Consider the following 17,071-nt stretch of genomic DNA (forward strand, 5'->3'; position numbering starts at 1 on the left):
ATTTAATAAGTTATGCATTGAAATTTCCTGCCATACAAACACAATACCAGCCAGCAATCTGTATGTTCATCGCTCATTTTCTTAAACATACACCTTAGAGGGTAAAAAAAAACATTTTTCACTTTTCTTGTAGTAATTTAAAGATAGCTATAAAATTTACCAAGTTATGCATTAAATCTCCTAAATTGAGCTCTGTTATGCATTAAGATCCGTATCTGTTCTTGGTGATATAATAGTACATTGTGCAACGAGCCTATAATGAAGATAATTAAGAAGTGAGTATGGATATTTATGAAACTCGCTTGCGCTCGTTTCATAATTTTCATACGAGCTTCTTAATTACCATTATAGGCGAGTTTCATACGACTTTTTATGCTCGACCATATTTCTAACTTGATATTATTAATTTTATTTGTATCTGAACTTGAGCAATGTTCCGTATGTTGTGAGATGTGCGCAGACGCGAAAGTATTGATTTTTTCCGAGGAACAGATGTCCACATTGACCTTGCTAGGCCATAAGAACCTACAGAGATAACATTGAAATAAAATTAGACATTGAAAAACGAGATGACAAATTGAATTTATTTGAATATTATTTACAATTAACGCTAATTATTATAGTAACAGAACATAATCTTCTGCGACAGTATTGGATTTCCAGCCTCCTTGACTTTTCGCTAATTCTCTTTCGATTGCATATCCGAGAATAATCGATACTTGCGGTTTTATAACGGTAGAAAGCTGACCTGTCATTGGCTGAACAGTTATAACCTGAGTCGTCATTGGCTGAAAGACCTGACCTTTAATGAGTAGGTGTACTTTAATGACATGCATTAAAGGTCTGCTACCAGGTGTATAATTACTACATTTCGGTATGGTCGAGCATAATAGTACATTATGCAACGAGCCTATAATGGTAGTAATTAAGACGCGAGTATGTTTATGAAACTCGCTTGCGCTCGTTTCATAAATTTCATACGAGCGTCTTAATTACCATTATAGTCAAGTTTCATACGACTGTTTATGCTCGATCATATTTCTAACTTGAAATTATTCATAAGTATTCATGTTATTCTTATTTGACTGAGGAGCGAAACTGACCTTGTTGTGCAATACCTCGTAAATTGTGAGATGTGCGCAGACGCGAAAGTATTGATTTTTTCCGAGAAACAAATGTCGAAATTCATCTTGATATAATCTAGAGAGTAAAATAAACATTAATCTTGATATAACCTTGAAATTGAATTAGACATTGAAAAACGAGATGACAAATTGAATTTATTTGAATATTATTTACAATTAACGCTAATTATTATAGTAACAGAATTGACTTTATTTCAAATATAGGTGATTTATTGTGCAATTGGTGAAATGAATTTGCGGGAATGTGCTTTGTGAAAGGCTGGAAGATGATGGCGAATTGATGTTAATTTGTGTGTTGTTTTTTTCGACTGAGTTTAATATTGTATTTGAGATTTCAATTTTATTTTGGATCGATTCTTCAACATAACCTTCTGCGATAGTGTTGGATTTCCAACATCCGTGACGTTTCAATGAATAGAATAGAATAGAATAGAATAGAATAGAATAGAATAGAATAGAATAGAATAGAATAGAATAGAATAATCGATACTTGCGCTTTCATATTGCTACAATGGTATTTTCTGATTGGTGGAACACCTGAACTTTAATGAATAGGTGTACTTTAATGAGGTCCATTAAAGGCTGCTACCAGGTGTATAATTACTACATTTCGGCATGGTCGAGCATAAACATACTTAAAATTTCATAGGCCTACTTTGCATATTTTCACTCTGTAATGAAATATGGATTTATATCCTGGGAAAACTCGTCTGAAGCTAAACACATTTTTGTTTTACAAAAGAAAGCTATAAGAATAATGGCTGATGTGCATAAAAGGACATCCTGTAAAAATATTTTCCAAAATTTAGAAATCTTGACCTTAACTTGTGAGTACATTCTATCCCTAACGATGTTGTATATTAAAAACCAAGATACATTTAGTACTAATCAAGACATTCATAATTTAATACAAGCCATAAATCAGAGCTCCATCTACCCTCTGTTAGTCTAAGCTGTTATAAAAAAGGAGTTCATTATTCATGTATTTCAATCTCCAAATGCACTGCCTAATTATCTTATAGCTTTGAAGAACCATGAGAAAAAATTTAGAAAATAATTAACCAAATTTCTACATACTCATACCTTCTACACAACTGATGAATTGTTTTATGCTTGTGAATTAAATTATTTTACTTGATATGAAATGTACAATTTTGTAACCTCATCTAAAATAAGTTTGTAAATTGAATTAATCTGTTTACTATGTAGCCTATTGTATGTTTTGTATAACTTGGCTGATGAATTGTTTATGCTTGTAATTTGAAGTAATTTGCATGATATATTATCAATTTTTGTCTATCTCAACTGATTGAGTCGTTCTGAGTGGCGCAGTTGGTATAGCGCTGGCCTTCTGTGCCCGAGGTTACGGTTTCGATCCCGGCTCAGGTCCATGGCATTTAAGTGTGCTTAAATGCGACAGGCTCATGTCACTAGATTTAGTTGCATGTAAAAGAACTCCTGCGGGACAAAATTCTGGCACACCGGCGACGCTGATACAACCTGGGCAGTTGCGAGCGTCGTTAAATAAACCATAATTTTTTTTCAACTAATTGAATTGCGTATGTTTTTTAAATTTGTGTGTTATATTTTATGGCTAATCTGATGAATAATTGTTGTGTTGTAAATATAATAATCTGATTGCTGTATGGTATATATATTTTTGTAGGGCCACCAACGTAGCTCAGTCGGCAGACTCGCTGGCCTGTTGATCCGGAGCTGCGCTCGGGCTTGGGTTGAACCCCCGTTTGGTCTGATTGGTTGGTTTCTTTCCGAAATTTTTCTCGCCCGTGGGGCGGATACCGGGTGATCTATGGCGAATCCTCGTCCTCACCTCACTTCATCTCGCCAAAAAATTGCGATGTAAAATTTTGACTTATTCTACCTCTTAAAGCTTCATTGCTAATGTAAGATCTATGGAATGCGATAAATGAAATGAAAATGAAATATGCGCTAACTGGAGAATTCCCACGGTATCTTTGAACCGTGCCGTTACGTTTAGCACCATATTTAAGTAAATACACAATCTTGCCAACATAAGAACACGACTTTGGTATGTGGCGTCGGTGGAGGGAGAAATTTGTTTCTTTTCTCTCTCTACTTCCTTCGTTCTGAACATTACTGAGAGATAGCACCACTGTTAGCTACAAGATATATTTGCGCAAATATATTGAAGTAGATTACGTGATCTATTACGCGACTTAGACGAGAGTCTCGAGACAAAACAGTTTTGCTATATTTCTTTTTTTATTAAATGTTAAGCACAGGAACGCCATTTCGTAATTTTATTTAAGAAACAAGCCAAACAAATTATCTTTGCATCAAAAATGGATGCTCCCTGGACCAAATTATCGTATTTTATAATTGTTTGAATACAACAAAAGCCAGAAGTCTTGCACTTGACTAATGCAGTGAATTATTTAAGAATATGGTTGCGAATTTTACTACCACCATTTCGATTGTGTTTCGTTTGGCAAGGCTCGGTACGGCCCGGTGACTAGTGACCAGCGAGTAACGTCGACTATCGACATTGCTCTGCCGTGGGTATTATCCAGTTGTTCCGAAATATGTCTCATACTTTAAGAAATAGGCTTATTCCTAACTGATTCATTACAATGTTGTAAATTTACCTCATATTATTGCTGCAAGTTTTCGCCTTTCTGCAGTTAAAATAATTGCAAATCTGTGATAATTTTTCTACGCGTTTACGTAGCCTACAAGGTCCTCAACATAGAAAGTTAATTGCACGTCGAGTAATAACTGCCAACACATCAGGATGCATGCACACTACTTTGTAGAGAAGGGATTTACTTACCTCTGAATAGTCGATGCCCCAGCTAAGATTCGAACTGGGTATCTCCAAAATATATGTCAGGCTCATTGCCGCGAGGCCGACCTGTCCAACAAACAAAATAAATATTTCAACTAAACGTTCAATAAATCATGTTTTGTCACATAGCATCTAACAGCATGTTTATACTTTGTCTCCCATCTGTTCTCTCTCTATTACCCCTGGTCTCTCTCTAATCCCTTTGTTCTCCCTCTATTCCCTCTGCTCTCCATATATTCCCCTGTCCTCCCTCTATTCTCCCCTGACCTCCCTCTATTCCCCCTGACCTCTCTCTATTACCCTTGTCCTGCTCTTTCCCCCTGTCCTCTCTTTATTCCCCCTGTCCTCCCTCTATTCTCCCCTGACCTCTCTCTATTCCCCACGTCCTCCCTCTATTACCCTTGTCCTGCTCTTTCCCCCTGTCCTCTCTCTATTCTGTATGTCCTCCCTCTATTAACCTTGCCCTGCTCTTTCCCCCTGTCCCCTATTCTCCCTATCCACCCTCTATTCCCTTGTCCTCTCTCTATTCCCCTGTTCTACCTCTATTACCCTTGTCCTGCCCTTTCCCCATGTCCTCTATTCCCCCTGACCTCTCTCTATTCCCTCTATTCCTCTGTCCTCCATCACCCCTGTCCTTCCTCTATTACACCTGTCTTCCCTCTATTACCCTTGTCCTCCCTCTATTACACCTGTCACTCCTCTATTACCCCTGTACTCCCTCTATTACCCCTGTCCTCCCTCTATTACCCCTGTCCTCCCTCTATTACCCCTGTCCTTCCTCTATTACCCCTGTTCTTCCTCTATTACCCCTGTCCTACCTCTATTACCCCTGTCCTCCCTCTATTCCTCCTGTCCTCCCTCTATTACCCCGTCGTCCCTCTATTCCTCCTGTCCTCCCTCTATTCCTCCTGTCCACCTTTTATTACCCCTGTCTTCCCTCTATTCCTCCTGTCCTCACTCTATTCCTCCTGTCCTCACTATTCCTCCTGTCCTCCCTCTATTACCCCTATCCTACCTCTATTATCCCTGTCCTCCCTCTATTCCTCCTGTCCTCCCTCTATTACCCCCGTCGTCCCTCTATTCCTCCTGTCCTCTATTCCTCCTGTCCACCTTCTATTACCCCTGTCCTCCCTCTATTCCTCCTGTCCTCACTCTATTCCTCCTGTCCTCACTCTATTCCTCCTGTCCTCACTCTATTCCTCCTGTCCTCCCTCTATTCCTCCTGTCCTCCCTCTATTCCTCCTGTCCTCACTCTATTACCTCTGTCCTCCCTCTATTACCTCTGTCCTCCCTCTATTACCTCTGTCCTCCCTCTATTACCCCTGTCCCCCTCTACTCCTCCTGTCCTCCATCTATTGCCCATGTCCTCCCTCCATTACCCCTGTCCTCCCTCCATTACCCCTGTCCTCCCTCCATTACCCCTGTCGTCCCACTATTACCACTGTCCTCCCTCTATTACCCCTGTCCTCCCTCTACTGTCCATGTCCTCCCTCTACTATCCCTGTCCTTCCTCTATTACCCTTGTCCTCCCTCTATAACCCCTGTCCTACCTGTGTTACCCCTGTCCTTCCTCCATTACCCCTGTATTCCCTCTATTATCCCTGTCCTTCCTCTATTACCCTTGTCCTTCCTCTATTACCCTTGTCCTTCCTCTATTACCCTTGTCCTTCCTCTATTATCCCTGTCTTCCTTCTATTACCCTTGTCCTTCCTCTATTACCTCTGTCCTCCCTCTATTATCCCTGTCCTCCCTCTATTCCTCCTGTCCTCCCTCTATTACTCTGTCCTCTTTCTATTCCTCCTGTCCACCTTCTATTACCCTTGTCCTTCCCCTATTACCCCTGTCCTCCCTCTATTACCCCTGTCCTCCCTATATTATCCCTGTCCTCCCTCTATTACCTCCGTCGTCCCTCTATTCTTCCTGTCCTCCCTCTATTACCCCTGTCCTACCTCTATTACCCCTGTCCTACCTCTATTACTCCTGTCCTCCCTCTATTACCCCTGTCCTCCCTCTATTACCCCTGTCCTCCCTCTATTATCCCTGTCCTACCTCTATTACCCCTGTCCTACCTCTATTATCCCTGTCATCCCTCTATTACCCCTTTCCTACCTCTATTACCCCTGTCCTCCCTCTATTACCCCTGTCATCCCTCTATTACCCCTGTCTTCCCTCTATTACCCCTGTCCTTCCTCTATTACCCCTGTCTTTCCTCTATTACCCTTGTCCTCCCTCTATTAACCCTGTCTTCCCTCTATTACCCTTGTCCTCCCTCTATTACCCCTGCGTTTCCTCTATTACCACTGTCCTCCCTCTATTCCTCCTGTCCTCACTCTATTCCTCCTGTCCTCACTCTATTCCTCCTGTCCTCCCTCTATTACCCCTCTCCTCCGTCTATTGCCCCTGTCCTCCCTCCATTACCCCTGTCCTCCCTCTATTACTCCTGTCCTCCCTCCATTACCCCTATCCTCCCTCTATTATCCCTGTCCTCTCTCTATTATCCCTGTCCTCCCCCTATTACCCCTGTCCTACCTCTATTACCGCTTTCCTCCCTCTATTACCCCTGTCCTACCTCTATTACCCCTGTCCTACCTCTATTACCCCTGTCCTCCCTCTATTACCCCTGTCCTCCCTCTATTACCCCTGTCCTACCTCTATTACCCCTGTCCTCCCTCTATTACCCCTGTCCTCCCTCTATTACCCCTGTCTTCCCTCTATTCCTCCTGTCCTCCCTCTATTCCTCCTGTCCTCCCTCTATTCTTCCCTGCCCTCCCTCTATTCTCCCTATTCTCCTTCTTTTCCCCTTGTTCTTATTCTGCTTGTTCTCTATGCATTCCCCTTTTTCTTATGCTATTCCTCTTACACTCCCTGTATTACCCTTGTTCACTTTGATCCACGTGCAGATCGCCAACCCATCCACGTAAAGATATTCAGTACATTAGGTTTGTTTCTGCAGCAGTTCCCAACCGTCATGAGCATGCGCACATCGACTTCACTGTTTGTGCAGCGATAACTTCGATACCTCTGACTACTTGTTGATTAAAGGCAGACGATCTAAGATCAAACAGTCACCAAACCATTTCCTGACGATCAGAAAAATTTGCGGATCAAGTGCAAACCAATCTGAAATTACACTGACGCGGTACTTTGCTTTACCTTTATGTACTGGCCTGCCTACGTGAGCGTTCGTGCAGGGATTGATTGAAAATTTTCAAAACTGTCATCGCTGATCAAGGCAATAGTTGAGGTTGGAACAGTTGTGAAACCATCACAAACTCGCAGCAGAAACAAATTCAGTTAAAGGCTAGTTCACAATAAACCGGGAACGAGAAGCAGAGGACGTGAATATGAAAATTTTTGATTCACAATAAACCGAGAACGTAGACGACTATGGATATCGATATGCATGTCAATAACGATATGTAAAGTCGATATTACGCATTCTGATGTTATTTGTGTATAATTGACCAATGGCGTTCTCTCATGAGTACAAGGCAGCCAACATAAACACAGGTTAACCAACTTCGAAATTTCAACTGAAACATTTCATTAGATACGGTACTATAAATATGCCCATGCATCTTTATTATCACAACCTATTTTAAGTCTACCATAACGTAAAATAATTAGAGAAGAAACATTTGTAATAGAACAAAAATGAACACAACAGTAGTTATTGAATTCAAGCATGAATATGTAGTGTGTAATACAACCAATACAGTAATAAAATATAATTCACTTACGATCGGTGTTCAAAGATGCAGCTATTGAAAGCCACGTATATTCTCCTTCATTTTCTCATCTTTATACGAGGCGCGCCGCTTATCGTAAACGTGAGGATTTTCCTCAACACTCAATATTAGAATCTCATCAAATAAAACTTGCTCCATGATGCACAGCACAGAACAAAATAATGCATAGGTTATGTCACGGTCTTCTTGCTACAAAATATATGAAGACAAAATGGCTTTTAGATGGCAATAGAATGAATCTAGTGGGCTGTGATCGGAAACGTGAACGCCAAAGTTGAAACTTGGCCAACTCTCCGTTCCCGATCCTGGGCTCCGGCAAGCTTTTCGTTAATTGTGAATGCTCACATTTAAATGTACACATTTTAACAATTTTTACCGTTTTCGTTTTCGTTCGGATTCTCGTTTCCGGTTTATTGTGAACCAGCCTTAAGCCTTTTTTACATTCGTGTCGAAATCACTTGTTAGTGAAATTCTGAAACAGTCAAGAGGGCAGTAGCGTATAGAGAGTGTGCGCCGAATGATCTGCGCCTGTATTTATGTACGAAGTTCTGCATCTACTGCACGCAGCAGGAAGTAGAACCTACGTCTTCTCCATCCTTGACATGCTGTTGCTGTCCGTGCCGGAAGCCGTTTGTACTTGGGAACTAAAATTAGAACTGAAACTTGAAGCTGTCGCTGCTAACTGCATTGTTTTCCAAATAATGAAGACGAGAGGCAGTTTGATGGTATCCGTCAAGTGCTTTCCTGCTAAGGATAGGCTATAAAGGTATAAGCAGTGAGGATAAGTTGTTAGCCTCGCTGTCATTATCACCATATCATCACCATCATTATTAATTCATGAATTAGAAAATTTTCTTGTTTCAGCAACAGTAGAGCTATGTTATGTCTAGGGCTAGGATTTATATGCATAAACAAAGTTATTCGTAGAACCCCTCTAATTGCGTAGAATACTTATGTGCTTAGTGGTTGTGTGATTTCAAATAATCGTAGTTTTCCTCGCTTGATGGAAATCACTTCAACGCAGTCATAAGATAAAGAACTTCAACTTTCAATGAATTTCGTAATCAGTGCAAGAACTTAAAAATGTAGCATTCGCTTTCAGGCCACTAGTAATCTTTTCAATACAATACATACCGTGGTACGGGACGCAGGGGTTTAACCAGCGAATAGGGATTATAAAGAATGGACACTGAACGAATTTTCCTGTGTTTTGTTTCTCTGTGCGCCAGCGTCTAGTTCCACTTTCAAGCGCTAGAGGTTAGTGTAATCGATCATATGCTAAGATAATAATTGAGTATAGAGTTGAGACACAGGATCCAAACATCGCCTATCTTATTGCATAATCCAGTAACGCTTTGCTTCAAATAAATTCAAGTTAACAGCTTTTCCTTATTTCTCAGTGACAAACTAGTTGTAATAATAATTTTTTATATTTCAGATATAATAAAGTATATTATAAAATAATATAATATATTATAAAATTATGTATCAAATTCGTTTAATATTTATATATAATATAATATAGGTATATGGTTTTACTTCTCATAAGAGTTTTGTTTTTCCATTTTAACTGCTATAAAATCATTACATATTTTAATTGTTGTTGGGGTCAATGTCTCAACTCTCATTATAAAGGAACTCTAGAGTCTAGACATTGTAGTTAATGACGGATTTGTTATTTTATGGATCCAATTTATTTTATTTGAGTACATAATGTACCTAGATGTATTAATTATGTGTTATATTTCTGCTGTGTCGACTGCTAGCTGGTGTGATGTCAGCGCCCACTCTAGGGAGAAAGCAGAATCTCACGCTTTAGCTGGCTTGAAGGTCATTGAAATCAGTCCGGCTACATCAAAGGTACCGACGCAAAGTGTGCATTCTTTATAATCCCTTTTCGCTGGTTTAACATTGCCACAAGAAAACTATGTATAAAAACACTGAAGAAATAACTTTCTCAGCGGGCCAAGTTTAGAAATTAGCAGGCTTTGTCAATTTGTAAGACAAGAGAACATCAGGCTTTGATTTAGTAACAATAAATTAATGATGTTCCCTTGTTTTATAATTTGTCAAAGCCTGCTAATTTCTAAACTTGGTCTACTAATTAAGTTATTTCTTCATTGTTTTTATACATAGTTTTCTTAGTAGGTTATTCCCCACATAGACTATCCTTGTCTGGACAAAAATGGATTACCAAAATTAATTTCAAAATATAAACCAACAAACGGAAGATGAACAAGAGGACGTCCCAATGCAAGATCGGAAGATCAAGAATTCCTTGAAATCGAAGAGACCAACCAGATCCAACCCTGAAAGATAAAGATAAAGATGATGATGATGGTGATGACGATTCCGAAGATTCGCTATGGAATTATCTGGCATCCATTTAAAGTTGGGGAAAATCTCGGAAAAAAATAACACAAGAGAGTTGTGTTAGTGTAGGTTTCTGGAATGGTGAGGCGTTCTATTGGTCAGATGCAGACAGGTGTGTCGCACGGCTTAAGGATAGACACTGTCAATCACACCTGCCTGCTCCTTCATTGTCATTGGACAATACCTCCTTCCACTCTACACAGAAAAGCGCCAATCTGAGTGGAAAGCCCTGCATTCGCTCTCCTACGAAGGCAGGGAATGAAAACTGGCATAAAAACAAGGAAACAAAGAGCCAATAATGTTACTGCTGAGCGCTGATTGGAGACTCAACTCTTAGTTTTTATGATACAAATATTATTCCTACACCTGCTACTACGGAATATCACTACTAGGGCCGCCCATAGGGGAGGAGGAAACCACTCTAGTGGGAGGGCCAACCCGATTTTTAGATATTTTTAAGAAGAGGAAGACACAACATACTGTATTTACAAAACTTTTTTTTTTTTTTTTTTTTTTTTGCATGAAAGAAGACTTCTGTTCAATTACAGTCAAATTAGGTTCTGACTAAAGTCTAATACTTCTCAATAACTTCTATGGACATTATCAAAGCTCGGAACTTGGGGACTTGTGTGCCGTGCGCTTGAGTAAGGTTACAGGTACAGCGTACACAAAGCTCAAGCTGCAAGTGCTCAGGGACAGTCGTATGCACTAAGAAAGTGGTCACATCGAATGGCAAGAAGACGAACGAAGAAACTGTGTCGTGTCGAAGCCAATGACATTAAGAGAATTACAGGTAAATGGTCTGTCTGAGGAATGAGAAAATACGTGTTGTTCGAATGGGTGTTATGGGAGTTTGAAAATACATTTCTTAAATTTTAGGTACAGAATTTCGTGGAGAAATTCTGAGGAGATACATTATTTTCTTCTAATGCGGAGTTTATATTTTGTAAGTTGTGCCACACATAAACTAGAGCTGCAAACGGGCATTCATTGAAAGACATTGCAGTCCTTTAAATTAATGGAAAATTTGTCCATAGCCATGGATCAAGTCGTAGAGGGACCTTCCCTAGTAGTGATACACTAATTGAAAACTATTTGCGAGAAAAATTTAGGATATACTTATCTTTCTCAGATACGAGATCTGCTGAAAATCGAACAGGAAACAGTGACAGTGAAAATATTCAGTATTTTATTTAGGCCCAAGACTTTATAATAAAATTTCAAACCATTTTCCAAATTTGAAATTTTTTAAAATTGAAACTTTTAAAAACGAAATTTGTAAAATTATCCATGATATATAATAGTAACAAATGTACTTTTTTTTACCTTTTATTTCTATCGACTATATTCATGTTTTTATTGAATATCACTGGCTTCTGTCGGATTGTCAATTTATATTAATATGTATTTTTCTCTCGTTTTCTCTTTCTTCTTTATTCTTGCTCTTCTGTTGTATTTATTGGTTTGAATTAAGTTACTTACTGTATTTAGTAAACTGTCCTTGTAAATTTTATGTTATATTATCCACTAAGACCACACCGTACACGAGCCTGACTCTTACGGTAGTGGCTAGAAACATTTTTATTTTATAAATGCAATTTGTACTCACAAGGTAGCTAGTTAAAATAAATAAAATAAAAAAATTAAAGTTTGCTCCCGTCACTTCATGTGACGTGGAAATAAGTTTCCTTCGTTTCAAATCATGTTTAACTAACAGACGAAGAATTTATGGGTTCGAAAATCTTCGAATGCATGCAGTCATACACTATAATAAAATGTACAGAGCAGAACTGTAAATTTGATGTATTTTGCATGTTTATATATATATATATATATATGCTATAAAATTACGTGTTTCAACCTATCATAATATTATCATTATGTTGTTCCAGCCAGGAACCACTTTTATAGCAGACCTGACAGTACCTCTGTGCTAGAAGCGGGAGTTTGTTGACATTGAAGTCCGGTCGCTTAGCCACGTTCAAAGACACAAGTCCCCAAGTTCCGAGCTTTGGACATTATGTCTCAGTTAGGATACTAGCGTACAATTAATTAGGCTACACTGCACTGACTTTATATCTGAGTATTGATTACTCATTTTATAAACATCTTCACAACAAAGTACTCATTTTCAACAAATCAGCCACCGGCGCGGCTCAGTCGGTTAAGGCGCTTGCCTGCCGTTCTGAAGTTGCGTTCGGGCGCGGGTTCGATCCCCGCTTCGGCTGATTACCTGGTTGGGTTTTTTCCGAGGTTTTCCCCAACCGTAATGTGAATGCCAGGTAATCTATGGCGAATCCTTGGTCTCATCTCGCCAAATATCATCTCGCTATCACCAATCTCATCGGCGCTAAATAACCTAGCAGTTGATACAGCATCGTTAAATAACCAACTAAAATAAAATAAATCCAACAAATCTTTTGCATTATGTTTCTTTCACGAATATTTTAACACTTTCATCTGCAGTAATCTCACTAGAGATTTTGATTTATTTAAAGAAAATCAAAACTCGAGTGGGATTTACAGTAGTTGACTATTACACGATTAGAAGAAAGTATACAAAGATTAGAAGAAATAAAGTTACTATAATACAATAAAATATTAATTGATTATTAAAATGCTAAACTATCTTGAAAATGTATTATTGTACCACAAGTCTAGTACATACAGTCACGAAGCTTGAGTTGATGAGTAGGGAGCGCATTTTTATGTGCTAAAAATTTAAATATATTTATGTGCTAAAAAGTACGAAAATATTTGCTAAAAACAAAAAAATATTTGTTTTAAATATGACAAAAATACCTTACTTAGCTTGGAAAAAAAAATGTTACTGGTACTCACCAATCACACTTGAGTGCTAGTAGTTGGCCGAGAATTGCAGTGAACAACAAAGGTCATCTCCAAATCCTCCATCACAAATGCATGCCGATTATCTCTGAACAACGACTTATACTGTGAAAACGATCTTTCCACATCACAGGACGTCAGACGTGCATATTTAAAGAGAGGAATGTCACAAACACCTACACCGTCAATTTCACCTACAGGCACACCCTCCAATACTTGAGCAACTTTACACATTTTTTTATATCCACTGGAATTTGTCCCTTAGTACTTGTACTTCTGAACCTGGTAGCCAGTCTAGTTTAATTTCCATGGCACGCACCTCCCTGTTTCAGACAACAGGTTTTTGGATGTTTCGATTTTTTTATGGTGTCACACAAAAAGCTTAGATTTGCTAATAGTAAAGCCAAATCGTTTTTTAAACAACCATCTTTTAGTATATCTTGAAGGATATCGATTGATCAAGCCCGATAATAGGGAATCACAACAAGACGTATTGCCTTACTTGATGGACATGAGCGAGAGGCGAGAGATTTGTTTAAATTAAATAATGTTCATACCCGAGCTCTTATCTGCTGTGTTTCACAAACAAAATGTAGAATGAAATCATCTTCAGCAACAATAAACATTCCTAATTATGTGTTGCAAGATCTCTCCTCCTTGTCCACGTTAATTTATTCTCTAATAATAACACTGATATGCTGCCTAGCAGTTCTCAGAACTTGAGGCGATACTATTACAAAAATGGATCACGGATACACCACACAGCGCTTAGAAACACGAAGCAACCAAGAATTCTTAAAAAGATAACGTATTTCTGAGTGACATAATTGATTTAGTTTTAAAATGTTTAAAAGTTCTTGTAAAAAAATTATTTAAGTAAAAAAACTCCAAGATTTATGTGTTTATAACAGATTTCCTGAAAATATGTATTTACATAATTTTTTTGTGAAAATATGTGTTTTTATGTGAAATAAAATTCGGGTTTAAAACTTGAAACTTCATGTTCGGAATTTTTAACTTTGTTAATTGTGTTTTATCACACGCAAAAATAATATTTAATTACATAGGAATCCGCTCCTTATTGATGAGAGTACTAGGAACAATAGACTGTGTCGGTACTATTTCGCATTGTCTATGATGAGGCGATAGTAGCGATCCTAGTGGTTAGCAACTATCTATGGATGCATAATTATTTCCCACGTATTGAGCTTCGTGACTGTATGTACTAGACTGTGATTGTGCTATTTCAACATTAGAAATATTCCGCTAGATGGCAGTAGTGTGTTATGATGGGCTGTTCTCTTGTCACCAGTTGTGTTCCCTCGAAATTATTCAAATCAACTTTACAGGGAGTTATATCTGAAAGCTTGATTTTTATAATACACGTCACTGTTCGTTAACAGAAAACCACGACTTAAGTCACACAGAGTTAGTGTGCACTCAATGTTGGTTGCTTGACGGTTGTCAGCTCACTTTGAGGTCTGCGGATATAGAGGGAAAAAACTGGATCGGTGTCTGGTAGAGTTCCCGGGTATATCAGTTGGTAGAGCGTTGGTACGTTTAACCAAAGGTCCCGAGTTCGATACCCGGCCCCGGAACAATTTTTCCCTCGAAATTATTCATCTATCATCTTCAGTAGTTTCAGATCGACCGGAAGATTCCAGTAGACCTGGTGCAGTGATTCGCCTACAGATGTCATCTGTCTGGGGAGCTGCATAGATCCCAGGGAGCAGAAAGGACTTTCACAGAGAACTACGGCAGACTAGGGATTTAGTAGGCATGTAGCACCCTCGGAAAAAATGGCATCGTGGAAGGTCGCCGCATCTGCGGTGTTGCGATCTTCAGGTCAGCATAGAATGCAGCAGGACGTAGTGCGTGATTTGCGAACAATTTAAATTCAATTCAACTTAGGCCTATTGGACATACAGCAATAGACTTCGTCACAGATACATTGAAAAAAATATTAATTCATTTTCATTTCTTTTGGTGTTCTGCCCAAGGGCAGGTCTTTCACTACAACATAGTACAGCAGCGGCGACCAAATCTCGAACGGCAATGATTACACGCGAGGAACAGTCTAAGAAGTAAGGAGACGGGGGAGAGGTACTTGGCATGAAAACTACAACCAGTGGTGGTTCGTGCACTAACATTGAGTTCTTCATCAACCCGCTAATAAAAATCGCAAGCTTTGCTGTATCAGTAATGTCACTACTGTCCTCAAGAGCCAATAAAAATAGGTAGGCCTATATATACAAATTTTCTTGCTTTTTTTTTTTTTTTATATTCCTCAATGAATACAATCAGAAATTTCCTGAATTCTCTTCTGGATATTTAGTCGAGAAATGCGCAGTTTTTCAAAATTAATTAACAACTTTCATTGGACAAATTATTTCAGCCATCTTGATCATTACGCTTTTATAAAACTCTCCTCCGTTGTAAGCCTTAAGAAAACGAGCTGTTTCGTTCGCCACTAGATAGCTAGCTTCCTTACATTTATTTATGTCATCTCTCTCTTCATGACGATGATTTATTGCTGATTTCAGTTCTTGGGGTTTAATAGCTCACTTCATTACTACACTAGCACATAATATTCAGTCAGGATCTCTATATTATTATTATTATTATTATTATTATTATTATTATTATTATTATTATTATTATTATTATTATTATTATTATTATTATTATATTATTATTATATTATTATTATTATATTATTATTATTATTATTATTATTATTATTATTATTACTAGCCGTACCCGTGCGCTCCGCTGCACCCGTTAGAAATAAATATAAAGTAATTCCATAATTAAAATAGGACGTTTTATCCAAGGAACATTCGTGTTTGATAGAAGGATAAATCGTTTATTATATTTCTTAATTTAAATTGTATTAAAAAAATTAAATGCGATCATTTTGATCCAGTCATTTATTTTAGAAAATACAGGAAACGAATGCCTATCAAGTTTTCTGTGTATAAGAAGCTATTTTAATCTTACCTGTCCTCGATTCACTCAGAAGTTACTGTGATAACATTATAGCATTATGTCCATACAGAGAAACTACACTTTCCAATGGTGAAATAATAATTAATTATACAAATCGGTTAATTTAGCTTCCGATATTACTTCATACAAACACAGAAACATTCTCTGTAGGCTACCGTATGTTTCATAGCTTTCGATTATTGTTGTCCAAGGCCCCTTATAGACGAAGTCATTTGTTTTTTATTCCATTACACCGCCTTAGATGGCGTTGTTATTGTAATTTTGAATCTCATTTATCTCATTAAATATCAGTCCTATCAAAATTTTGCATGGAATAAAACTTATCGGAAATTATTTTTAAATAAACATTTGTTATGTAATATTTTTCACCAAAATTAATAATAAGGGAGATATTTCGATTTATATAATTCAAGCCCCCTTATAACCCCCCTTTTAAATAAAATATTTTGAATGCCATATAGCTTAAATTCTAAGTTACGACGAACTTAATTTATATTCCAATTTTCATATAGGCTAAATCGGTTTAGCCATTATCGACTGAAAAGGTAACAAACATCCAGACTGACAGACAGACAGACATAGAAACAAAAATTTCAAAAAAGCGATTTTCGGATTCAGGGCGGTTAATTATATATGTTACTTACTTACAAATGGCTTTTAAGGAACCTGAAGGTTCATTGCCGCCCTCACATAAGCCCGCCATCGGTCCCTATCCTGTGCAAGACTAATCCAGTCTCTATCATCATATCCCACCTCCCTCAAATCCATTTTAATATTATCCTCCCATCTACGTCTCGGCCTCCCCAAAGGTCTTTTTCCCTCCGGTCTCCCAACTAACACTCTATATGCATTTCTGGATTCGCCCATACGTGCTACATGCCCTGCCCATCTCAAACGTCTGGATTTAATGTTCCTAATTATGTCAGGTGAAGAACACAATGCGTGCAGTTCTGCGTTGTGTAACTTTCTCCATTCTTCTGTAACTTCATCCCGATTAGCCCCAAATATTTTCCTAAGCACCTTATTGACAATTACATTAATATTCTCATTATAGAAATAGAAATATATATATATTCTCCCTGTAACATAGTCCTAGTAAGCTTATATTAAATTAATTTTCA

This window comes from Periplaneta americana, chromosome 1, assembly GCF_040183065.1.
Source record: "Periplaneta americana isolate PAMFEO1 chromosome 1, P.americana_PAMFEO1_priV1, whole genome shotgun sequence".
NCBI lineage: Eukaryota > Metazoa > Arthropoda > Insecta > Blattodea > Blattidae > Periplaneta > Periplaneta americana.